At 39.2% G+C, this 12565-nt stretch overlaps 1 protein-coding gene across 1 annotated transcript in view; it reads right to left on the bottom strand.

The window, feature by feature from the left end:
• The window catches only part of LOC121734923 (interferon regulatory factor 2-binding protein-like A), a 74394-nt gene extending 62144 nt beyond the window's left edge, over positions 1-12250 (bottom strand). Inside the window, exon 1 of the mRNA XM_042125564.1 lies at positions 12153-12250. The gene's annotated coding sequence lies outside the window, so the exon portion shown is untranslated. The remainder of the gene's footprint in view (positions 1-12152) is intronic.
• Positions 12251-12565: the final 315 nt, after the last annotated feature.

Raw genomic sequence — 12565 nt, 5'->3', positions numbered from 1 at the left:
GCCACTTGCTTTATCATCCTTTTCGGACCGTGATACACAATTTTTAACAACACATTTCACCATTTTGAATAGCTTTAACGGATGCGTCACGGTTGCTAAACGTCAAGCAGGCAACTGAAGTTAGATATGCCTGCAGGCATCTTCGAAGTGGCAACGCGTTGCTGTCGTAAACTGCAAATCTAGTTACGTTAGTAACATAGAATATCATTGTCTAGATACGTGTGTGCCTCTAGTTTTGCAATATAAGGGTAAACGTTATGTGGATGAAGAGAATTTTGAATGATTGAGTTATTTTTTACTAGCGACTCGTCCCGGCTTCGCACGGGTATTAAATATATAGCCTATGTCACTCATTGAAAAGAAAGATGATTAAAATCGATTCAGTAATTTTGATTTATATTCGTTACTACCCGTGGCCCACATTGGTCGGTAGTCGGTACCGCCGCAAAATCTGTTAATATCTTATAAAATGTTCATTTAAATCATATTATGCTGTAAAGGGCCATATAGATCTAAATTAAATTAATAATGTATTTAAAGTATTTAATTGAATGAGGATTAATGCCGTATTGGTTAAAATAGCTTCGAAAATTAGCCATGATTTGTAGTTAAAAGTAAATGCCAAAAAATGTTACTGTGGGATATCCATAAGAGATAGACATATACCATCGCGAAGTTTTCTGTAAACCTTTTGATACTGTACAATACTTAGGGCCTGTTTCACCACTTCCTGATAAGGCTATCCACCAATTAACTTGATAGATCAAGTATGGAGAATCTGTCAAAAAAGTCGTTAATGGCCTATTAGGCACTTTATCAGAAAGTGGTGAAACAGGCCCTTAGTACATTATTTTGAAAAATCTCGTAGGGTTCAGCCTGCGTTTCCAATGTAAGCGGAAAAAAATGTAATTATTTACGACATCACATTAGAAACCCCAAAAATAACAGTATTTCTCCACTATTAAATGAATGTTATTATACTTAAAAACCTTTCTCTTCAATCACTCTATCTATTAAAGAAAACTGCATCAAAATCCGTAGTTTTAAAGATTAAAGTGAACAAAGGGACATACTCGTAAGAGGAAAAAGCGACTTTGTTTTATACTATGTAAGTGATAACTGAAAGTGATGCACAGCACTGTTATGTCAAGCTTACACCCGACTAAATAATGTAGGTCTGTCAACTGCCTATGAATCAATTTCTCTAGAGATTCAATGTTATTCAATAAATATTGTCTTTGTAATGACTAATGAGTAATGACACTTACAAAAGTTAACGTTTTGAAAGCTTTGATAAGTTACTCAACAGAATTCAGTAAATCCCTCTCCTTTTCTGGCAATTTGCTGATGTTGCATTAAAAGGAGTCCACACCGCTCTTTTTTCCATACAAACGTTGTCCCCTGTTTCCTCCCTGGATAATGCTAGCAGAATTATAATTTTTTTCCTGAATATCTACTGCCACTAATATGCAATGTCCCTATGTTTTCTTTTTTTTCATAATTTAAATTTTAATTATTAAATAAGATATGAACGTTCAAAAACCCAAAAAATGGCCAGATATTCCGCTGTTTTCAAACGTCCAGAAAACAGATTTGGCTAGATTATACAAAAAAAGCAAAACATAGGAACACAAGCTCAAGCCTTTTTTTAATCTTAAAAAAATAAATAAAAATAAAAATAAACAGCCGAATATACAAGGTGTAATAAAAATAAGTGATAATACTTTAGGGTGGGTATGTGTTCCTTATAGAGAGTTCACTGTGAAAGTAGCAGCGCTGAAAGACCAATTTTTTTTTTTTCACTTTTGTATAGGGAAACTCGTGACGTTCGGGCGCTTGCCCATACAAAAGTGAAAAAAAAATTTGGTCCTTCAGCGCTGCTACTTTTACAGTGAACTCTCTATAAGGAACACATACACACCCTAAAGTATTATCACTTATTTTTGTTACACCCTGTATAACCTCCTCGTTTTTTGGAAGTCGGTTAAAAGTACTTAAATCGGTTATGTTTTGGAGAAGGAATCAGGGGACAACGAATCGTTGATTTTCTGCAGTTGTCTCTATCGCGTTCTGCGGTATAGGCTTGAGGTAAGGGAGACAGCTATAGATATTACACGTACTTTTTTTTCATTTCTCTAGCCCCTGGTGTATCCTCTTAAAATAAATCCGGTGTACTAGTTACTCCTCGAATAATGCAATGCAACATCAGCTTCGCTGCTGGATTATTACCATAGTCGTTGAAAGTGTGCGAGGATCCTAGTTATAACTATGTAATGGCCGGTAATCGGCTGCAACAACATTATAACTCGCACACTCCCGTAATCTGTATCACCAGTCGCCCCCGCGTGGACCGGTGCCAACTGCCCAACACTACGAAACCCACTTACATGATATAGGTGCATGAATTGATGAACACATGAAGTTAGACAGAAGAGCAACAGTTTGAACTTTGGAAACAATATCTCACGCAGGTGTGTAAACTGTAAAGGCCCTCGTATACATGGAGGCCAATAATTAATCCAGTCGAATTAAAGCGTATTTGATCAAAAATACACAGACGCAAGGATAGGTTATGACTTTATGACGTTATCAGTATCAAGTACTGTAGTGGTCCCAATATATATTTATTTATTTTTATTTATTTATTTACAGTTAATTAAAACGGGTGACCCCAATTACATTAATTAACCTTAAACTTAGATACACATTGATAGTAATTAAAAACTAATAATAATAATAACAACTTAACTAATAGACAACGGTAGAAGCTCTTTCATACTTTCCCTCGCAGAATTTCACACATACTTTCTTTATTTCCATCCACTTATCAGCAAAAATGTCACACTTGGGGTTGGCAGACAGGAGAGCGTTGAGCATGTCTAACCCACGACACAGTGGGGACTCGGCTCTCGCGACAGAATTACATATAGGTAAGGCAAATAGTTTGGGCCGATGGCAAGAGCAGTGCCTGCGATAATTGTCGGGCACGAACAAACGACAAACGAGGGTGTGAAGTTCCGGACAGTCTATAATTCCATGAAGAGATTTTAAAATTATTAGAACGAGGTCCACACCCCTCCTGACCTCTAGTGAGTGATATCCTAGGGTAGCTAAAAGGAAGTTAGTGGGGTACATATAAGGATAATATCCATTAACTCTTTTGTACAGGAATCTGAGAAAAGTTTTCTGTACTTTTTCAAGCATCAGTGTTGATGCATTTGTATGAGGCACCCAAACACAGGCATCCGTTTCTAATTTACTGCGTACTAATGTGTTATACAGTAACTTAATTACTTTGGGATTTTTAAAGTCCCTAACATTACGGAGAACAAATCCTAAGCGTTTATAACTATCTTTAGCAATAGCAGCAATATGGTCTTTAAATGTAAGGGTTTTATCGAAGTATACCCCTAAGTCTTTTGTGTTGTGGACTCGAGTCAAGGGATGTCCATCCATTGTGTAATTAAATACAAGAAGTCGTACCTTCCTTCCATATGTCATTACAGTACATTTGCTCATATTGAACAGCAGATTGTTCAAAATACTCCATCGGTGGAGAGCATCCAGATCCTTTTGGAGAAGTAAACAATCGTGCAAAGATTTTATTACCATGATGATCTTCAGATCGTCGGCATATAATAAGAATTTGGCATACTTTATTATTGCTGGAAGATCATTTATGAAGATCAGGAATAAAAGAGGGCCTAATACTGATCCCTGACTGACACCAGAGCGTGTGCTGTAAGTAGTACTCTCAAAGCAACCGTATCTTACAAACTGTATTCGGTCTCGTAGATAACTCGCGAAGAATCTGACAAAGGCAGATGAAAACCCAAGAGATCTCAACTTATTAAGAAGAATATCATTATCGACTCTGCCGAATACTTTACAGATTTATGTACTTATGTATTTATTTGTGAGCACCTGTTATTGGCTTCATAGTTTCTAGCTAAAGTTATTTACTGTTTTTATTGATATCTGTTGGTCTTCCTGACAAAATAAAATATTTTGGCCACGTTTTGCCAGAAAATGCCATGTCAACTATGAAATAAGTTTATACTAGTGATCCTATCTCAAAAGCATTAAACATTTAAACAACATTCGTGTCATACATGTTGTCTAATCGTAAATCGATATTCAGCGAAACCCGAACAGCTACTACAGCAAATTCTGTAAGTAAATAAGAACATGATACCATAAAAGTTGCAACTGGTACCGATAAACAAGTTTCCAAACGTGGCTGCCAGACGACGCTGACTCCGCAGTCTACTTCGAATGAGTTTAATCATCAATATCTAGTGATCTAACGTTAATTTTGATTTAGCTTCGAGTTTAGACTGGATCCTAATCCTGGATTGTCAAAATGGAATCAAGATCGACATCCCCGAAAATTAGTACTAATTGAGCCACTGTACGCGCGCTAGTGTAGGTGTCAGGACTCAGGAGTCAGGAGTACCTAAACCTACAGCGATCGAGTTTTTTGATTGTGTTGAAAGAATAAGGGGCCAGCTCACGTGGATCGTGTTGCGAAAACGAAATTATTCGCCTAATTTTAGACAGTATTTATTATATCTGAGTTAAAACCGTAGTGCCCTTGACAGTAGCACGGCCGCTGACGTCAAGCCGCTATTTTGGCTGGTTTATTGACGTTTCGATTTATATTCGCCCGTCATTCATATAGGATTACCCCTACCCCGGTGTTTATGTGTTTGGCATATGGATGTTATACGATCCATAGGCGGTCCCAATGGGTTTACAGGAGTTATGCTCCCAAAAAACCAAGTGAGTTACTATGTGAAACTTTTATTTCGCTATATTGTATTGTGCTTGCTATTAATTTAAGATCCTGTCCCTCCCAAAACTTATGGCTGCGACCACATTTGATACGATCGCGTCGTCCATATATTATCATCGTTACTTGGTAGTAATATTATGTATCTAGTGGTTTTAAACTATTCATATCGAGCCCGGCTGCCGGCAACGCTTCGAAAATAACAGCTTCAATCATAATCCGCAAAATTCAGTTGTTTCATCAGTATTCTCTCGTAGCTTTTACATCTGTTGTATAATATGCATCTTGTTGTGGTATTTCAAAATTCAAAACTGCTAGAAGACTCAACCGTCACAATTCCAGTTTTTATCTAAACCACAATTAATCAAAGCAAAATAACATCATCACCAGTTCATTCTAGTTTTTGTGCCTACTCGGGATGGCGTGCAATGACGCTTCATTTGTTTTATATCAGGAAATATAAAGTCGCCTAAAAAAATGCTGGTAAGGTCAAGCAGCAGGTTCTAAGTTACGGCTTACATGTTTATGATATTTGATACTCTAATAAGTATTTCTTTATTTTCTTCTCGCGTCCATTCTTTAGAAATATTCTTACGTGGTTTAGATTGTAGGCTCTAGATCAGAATTCGTGCCCTTAAGTCTTAACTTTAGGGAATAGAGCGTCTTGTTCGTGTCGTTCACTGACAGTAAATATGGCATAAGCAGAGCTATCAATTGCGCACAATTTTGTGCAAGCGCCGTATTCGGCGAAGCATGGGTCGCGGTGCGAGAGCCACGCGGAGTGTTGACGTCACGCCACTGCCAAGGCCTCGTCGTAAACACAATCGATCGAGCCCGGCGCCCGCATCCGATCACTATAACCAGCCGACCGGCGCACAACTACTAACACGATTCTATTTATATTTGATGTTACCCGCAAATCCGTTGCGACTAGTGCCGAAATGGTTTTATCGCGCTTGAACTGTAATTTTTCGCTAATAAAACTATCCTATATCTTTCCATGAAGTTCTGCACTATTTCGAAGCCGAATTGTATCAAAATCGGTTCAGTGGTTTTAGCGAAAAGAGCGTACTCACATACGGTTTTAATCGATAGTTTTACTCCAAATCGAGCAAAAACCACTGTGTGGACTGTAGACCGTAAAACTCACAGCTCGAAGGCTTACATCGAGCTGGTTCGATGTTTCCTTCGATAGAGTAATTGCTCGATCGATTAAAACCGTATGTGAGTACTTAGCAGACGGATACACAGGTAGACACTTGCGAATTTATAACATACGAGCTTCAAATTCAAATAATTTTCATTAATTCTGAATTTCATCATTCATCATTTCATCAATTTAATGAAAATGATGCGATTTAAGACGCATCCATGAGGAATTGAAAGGAATGCAATTCATACGGATATGTATAATAGTTACCCACCATTTCATTTAAAATGTTACCTCGATGACCACAAAAGGTTTGCCCTGTGAAAAGACATCAGGTCTGCCTGTAGAGCCAAGCCAAAGTCAATAGAGTTAGGCCGCGTAGATTAAGAATAATCTACGCGGCCTAACTCTATCGACCCTAACTCCAACTAATTCTACATATCAGGAAGTACGTATGGCTTCGCTGTTAATAGCTACCGTCGTACTGCCCTGTTACGCACAAGTATGCTATTTTAAAGTAGACGAGTTACGCCTAACCACTGCAAAATAGTCTTAATCAGTACAGTCTATATGGCACTATAGACAATTTCAAAAAATTATTTATCAGTGAGTCAGAATCTCTTATGACAAATTCGTTTAACTTTATTTTTTATTGTATCAGTTAGGCATTACTCATTCAATTTAAGTTAATACAGATGGGCAGAATGTATCAATAAATTCTGTAACTCAAACTAAGTCTGTTATCTTATAGTTGAAATAGTTACGCGTGGCCACTCGCTGAAACAGTGAGCGCGGCCGGCCGGGCCGCACCGACGCGGACGTGAAGACACCTTTGCAGTGTAATGGCGGCCATTGGGCGCTGTCGGAAAAGTATGGCAAGGTGATTTTCGTGAATGGCTACTCGACGATGATTAGCTATGCAAAAATTAGCCTGGTACAAAAATTTTTTGCCTTTACGTAATTATACCCCTGTAAAACCGCTATACTGGTACAAATGACCAAGAATTTTGTGTCAGTATCTCCAGGCCTAATTGGCTCGAATGATGTTCTCTATAATTTCATAATTATTCAGCATAGATCATCTATCTGTCGCTCTGTCGCGGCGACACTTAACCGATTCAGTGCGGATGACACGGGAGCCGTGTCATACATATTTCTAACGTGTGGCGTATGACACGTGAGCCGTGTCATTTAAAAAACGCTTGAATCTCCCTCAAATTACATTTTAGAAGGTTCTACTCTGAACAAAAACATTTTCATTTTCCACGTAGAACAAGCCTATAGGCTTCGCCTCTGAATATTCTGTGAATTGAAAAAAAATAGGGGCCGTCAACATTTTTTAAAAGCTGCATTCATTGTGGATTACATGGCAGCCGCGTCTAATGGGTTTTTAACGTGTGGCGTATGACACGTGAGCCGTGTCATTTAGAAAGCGATTGTATCTCCCTCAAATTACACTTTAGAAGGTTCTACTCCGAACAAAACCGTTTTAATTTTCCACGTAAAACAAGCCTATAGGGTTTGTTTCTGAATATTCTGTGAATTGAAAAAAGTGGGGGCTGTCTTCTTTTTTAGCCCCGTCGTACGCCCGCCGGACCCCCGCCGGAACGCACTCTGTTCATACATTTTGTTGTGGACCCCGCATGTTATCAGAATTCTGACGTGTCAAAATGTATTTTTTGATCAGAAATTCGGATAATTTGCGGCCGGGCTTTTTAGTAGTAAACTTTTAGGATTTTTTTTATCTCCTTTATGTCCTGCGATCTGTCTTTATGACATTGAGCTGGATTTTATGTGTTTCATTCTTGGCGTGTATGGACCATATCCAGTGATATGTCCATTTCGGTGCTAGCTCTGTTTATATTAACATGTCTTGAGGGGCTCGTCTTTTGAGCCTTTTGAATGTTGCATTAGGTTTGTGGGAGTGGTGGCCACAAAGGAAGATCTTCCGACCGAGCGAGGTGTTATGCTCGGTCAGGCCGAAGCCCACTGACGTCATCTCAGACGTTATATATATCTTGCCGTTCTCCGAAACTTCGATAGCGCGATGCAGGATTGTTAGGTGAATTGTGGGTACCACCACATCACTCCCCCCCGAAGACCGGAGGTCGAATCTTGAAGTCTTGTCGCTTGAGTCGCCAGTGCCAGTGAGTTCCAGTGAGTCGGAACTGTTGCAGTGAGTCCCAGTGAGTCGGAACTGTAAGCTGCTGCACGGGATCCAGTGAGTCGGATAAGCTGCCGTGCGGGGCCGATGCTACGTGCTGACCAGAAGAGATGTGCTCTGCTTGCTGACCGGTCGGTGTAGTGAGAAAGCCCAATGATGCCGATGCGGAGTCGCCCAGGCCGCGGTACATTGCGGCTAGTGGACGAGGTACCCGATGAGGCGATGCTGGCTGGTGCGGTGCGGAGGGGCGGGGAGTGATAATGATGAAGGAGGCGTGTTCTGTCGAGGGTCACCAATGTGGGAATATGCGTGGCCACCACAAAGGAAGATCTTCCGACCGAGCGAGGTGTTATGCTCGGTCAGGCCGAAGCCCACTGACGTCATCTCAGACGTTGTATATATCTTGCCGTTCTCCGAAACTTCGATAGCGCGATGCAGGATTGTTAGGCGAATTGTGGGTACCACCACAGGTTTTTAGCCAGGAGGTTGGGATGATTTTGCATTCTTTTGGAGTATTTTTGTAGGGCGCTTTTTATTTCCTCTTTAATAGTTTCTACCTTCAGGAGGTGTTGTGGAGGTGAGTGTTTGAGATGTACCAGGGGGCACCAGTTATCATACGCAGCGTTTTTGACTGGAACCTCTGCAGGATGGCAATGTTCGATGGTGATGCTGTACCCCACAGCTGGATGCCGTAGGTCCAGATAGGTTTTAAGATACTATTAAAGAGTAGAAGTTTATTTTCAAGACGGAGTTGTGACTTTTTGCCCATTAACCATTGAAGTTTTAGCAGTTGGAGGTCGAGTGCCTTTCTTTTTGTTTGGATGTGCTTTTTCCACGTCAGTCTACGGTCTAGATATACGCCCAGGTATCGAACGTCATCGGATTGTGGGATTTTGATTTCATTTAGCTCAACTTCGGGACATGTTTCGTGTCGTAGGCTAAATGTAACATGGACCGATTTTGTTTCGTTGGCCTTTATTTTCCAGTATTTTAACCAGCGAGATAGTTCGTCTAAATTTTTTTGAAGTTTGGCAGAAGCTCCAGCAGCTGTACCGTCTGTTGCTACAATTGCGGACCTGCTTTAGGAATATAAAGAAGTAATATTGGTAGCCCATATTATTCTATATTATTTTAGACTTTCAAGTTCTCGCAATTTTTTTAAACAATAATGTAGAAAAATACTTGCGTTGTCATCAAAGTATTACTAATCCACTAACGATTTTTGTTTTAATCTAAGTTGTTTCTTTCGAAAATATTTCTAACTAGCTGTTTTCGCAAACTTCCTTATCCATAGGAATAAAACGTTTCCCTGCAATTAAAAGTAGTCCTATAAGCTTTATAACTGAAACCCAATTATCGTGCTTTTCAGCTTTCGTTCAACCCAATTTATCAAAAATCTATATAATATTATATCGAGAAAACTTAGTTTTTATGTATGGAATTGGCTAGTTCATATATTTTTTTTATTTCCTCATGGTTCCCATCATCAGACCACCACTTTTGTGAACATGGTACCAACTCGGAACCGGATTAATCGGAACAAATACCCCATACAACAAAAGAAAAATTTTGAAAATCGGTTCACAAACAGCGGAGTAATCGTTGAACACACATAAAAAATATCCACAGCCGAACGTATAACCTCCTCCTTTTTGAAGTTAAAAAAACTTAACAACGAACTTCTTTAAATTTATCTACGAGCGTATAATTTACATCGGAAACCCAGATCTAGTTAATATACTCATTTTTCTAACTTTGAAACCTACAAAAGGTTTGCAACACCTGAATAAAAAAATCGCTTACCTTCCATTTTCAGGTTAAAACTTAGTAAAACTACTCGAAATCAACTCAAAACAACGTAGCCTTCCGTTAACATCAATGGTTTGGGTTCAATTAAATAAATTAAGCTAATAAACACGTAAAAACCAAGAAAAACAATAAACCTTTTTGAACGTGGCGGGTGACACGGTAGCCGTGTCATCTACTTCTATGGCGTCTGACACGGCTCACGTGTCACGAGAAAATTGTATGCCGCCATGACTGAAAGTCTTCAAAAACGTGCGCCGCATTGAATCGGTTGCGGTGTCACTGACGCTTTATAGTCTCAGATCGAAAGCCTAACTTTCGAACTGAGCGTCTGTGACATTTGTAAGGGTCAATTCAGACCGCAACGCGACGCATAGATGCATTTCTAAATTTTTACTGATTTGACAGACCTCAATTACGTGAGACGTCTTTGAAATTGTCAAATCCATACAAATTTGACAAAGACGCTCACATCTGGCGACATAACGCCGCGTCGAACTGCAGAGGTTTTTACCACCTTTCGGTAGCACTCGTCAAACACATCTAATACAACTATTAGATAACATAGATAAGTTTTCCACCCATCGCATGCTGCCGATTGCACGCAACTCTTCTAACTTAAATTATCACACGACGCGTAACCACGTTTGTATGAAGTGATGGTTATTCATAACTCGTTTAACTCTATTTAAATATTAAGTATTACAGATATTTAAAAAATATATATGACAATATGTTCTAGAAACATTCAACAAAGTCAATCAAACAGTTTTAAGTTTATAGCACATTTTTATTAATACAATACAAGCAAATGTTTGTTTAAAACTTTAGAGCCGTTTTTCTCAAATTCGAGTTTTTTGAGATAGCATACTTGTGCGTAACAGGGCAGCGTAGAGGTGAGGCAAATATTTAGTTTCTGATCTGAAGTAAGTAACGAAACAGCCAAGCCATACATACTTACTGATATTATGTAGAATTTGTTGGAGTTAGGGTCGATAGAGTTAGGCCGCGTAGATTCAGAAACTTGGCTCTACATATAGTTTTTTTTAATATATTTTTTTATTAACAGGTTTTTAGTTAATGTCCATCCCGTGTAAGCTTTCATGTCCTAATTCATAAAATTTGTGGAAGTCTCATATTTAAACTTCCATTACCCCCGGCCCCTACTAAACTTATTTTATGGCGTATAACCAAATTTCGGCGTATTTTAGGTATCAATAAAATCTAAAGTATTAGACTTATTCAATTAAGACTTTTTATGTTTAATAAGTCTATTATTGACATCATATCCTGAGAATATAAACTATCTGGCACATCGGAAACCAACTCTATGAGGGTCAACTTCTACCCCCCCTCCCCCATTTTAGGGGATGGGAGACGAAAATTACAAGTTTATGAATTTTTTTGTCGGTTTACTAAACTTTGATGACATACCATATTTCAGCTTTCTAGCACTTCAGGAAGTAGCCAAACATTTTGATGATCATCAGTGTGTCTATGTGTGAGTCAGTGACAAAATCGGTGTATTTTAGATATCAATAACATCTAAAGTATAAGAGCTATTCAATTGAGACTTTGTATACTTAATAAGTCTATTGATGACATCAATCATCATATCCTGAAAATATGAACTATCTGCTACAACGGAAACCAATTCTATGAATGTTTAAAAAAACGACGAAACACTTCGAGAAAAGGTAGGTACTAGGTAGTGCCCTTGCACTTCGCTTGGCTCGTCTCGGCGGGTGTACTACCGTGCACCCAGATTTTAACTTGTTCTGTAATAAATCAAGCACGTCATATTGTGATATAAACAATCGGCTAAGTGCGAGTTGGACTCGCGCACGAAGAGTTCCCCTTCGTGCGCGGTACTTACACTTACCACATAGAGCAAAAATAAGCTGAAAATATAGCGGTTCTTGAGTTACAGCCTGGAGACAGACAGATGGACAGACATCGAAGTCTTAGTAATAGGGTTTTTACCCTTTGAGTACGGAAACCTAAAAAGTAAGACTGCGCCAAGACATACTACTGCTGTTCTGTGGTGTGGCTGTACCTACCTTTTCTCGAAACGTTTCGTCGTATTTTTGAATTACTTATGAGTTATGACTGAGAAAACAAGGTTTACCCAGAATTTTCATAACTTCCCCACAAAGTCCCCTGGAAATACGAACTACTACTTGCGTCATATCCTCAATGTATCGCGGCATGCAATACATTGATGAGAGAACATTAATTACGGCTCTGGCAGCGCCGGCAGACCGTATTTGGTCAGTGTCACTGCGCTTACGCAAGGCAGCCTCAACTCAATGGGACCGCGTCACTGGCCCTTTATCAAAATTTTCATCCCTGCCATCCCGCTCCTACGGTACCGAGCAAAGCGGGACAGATGACGATGATGCTCGATATTTACGAAGATGAATCAGTATGCATTTGATCCGGTGCCAGGATTTTCTTTTATAACAATATATTGTTTTATTGATTTCTGATCTGGCACACGCGGGGCTCGTTAAAGTTTATGTTATCTAGAATCTACGCGAATTCTAATTTCATCCGTATCGTGATTTCGCGTTTCCTGGAAATCTGGTCTGGTTAACGGTTAGGATATAATAACATTTGATATGGCTAAGCTGGATTATGGTTCAGGAAATTT

This window comes from Aricia agestis, chromosome 16 (genome assembly GCF_905147365.1).
Source record: "Aricia agestis chromosome 16, ilAriAges1.1, whole genome shotgun sequence".
NCBI classification, from domain to species: Eukaryota; Metazoa; Arthropoda; class Insecta; order Lepidoptera; family Lycaenidae; genus Aricia; species Aricia agestis.
This window is presented reverse-complemented; position numbering and strand designations above follow the sequence as displayed.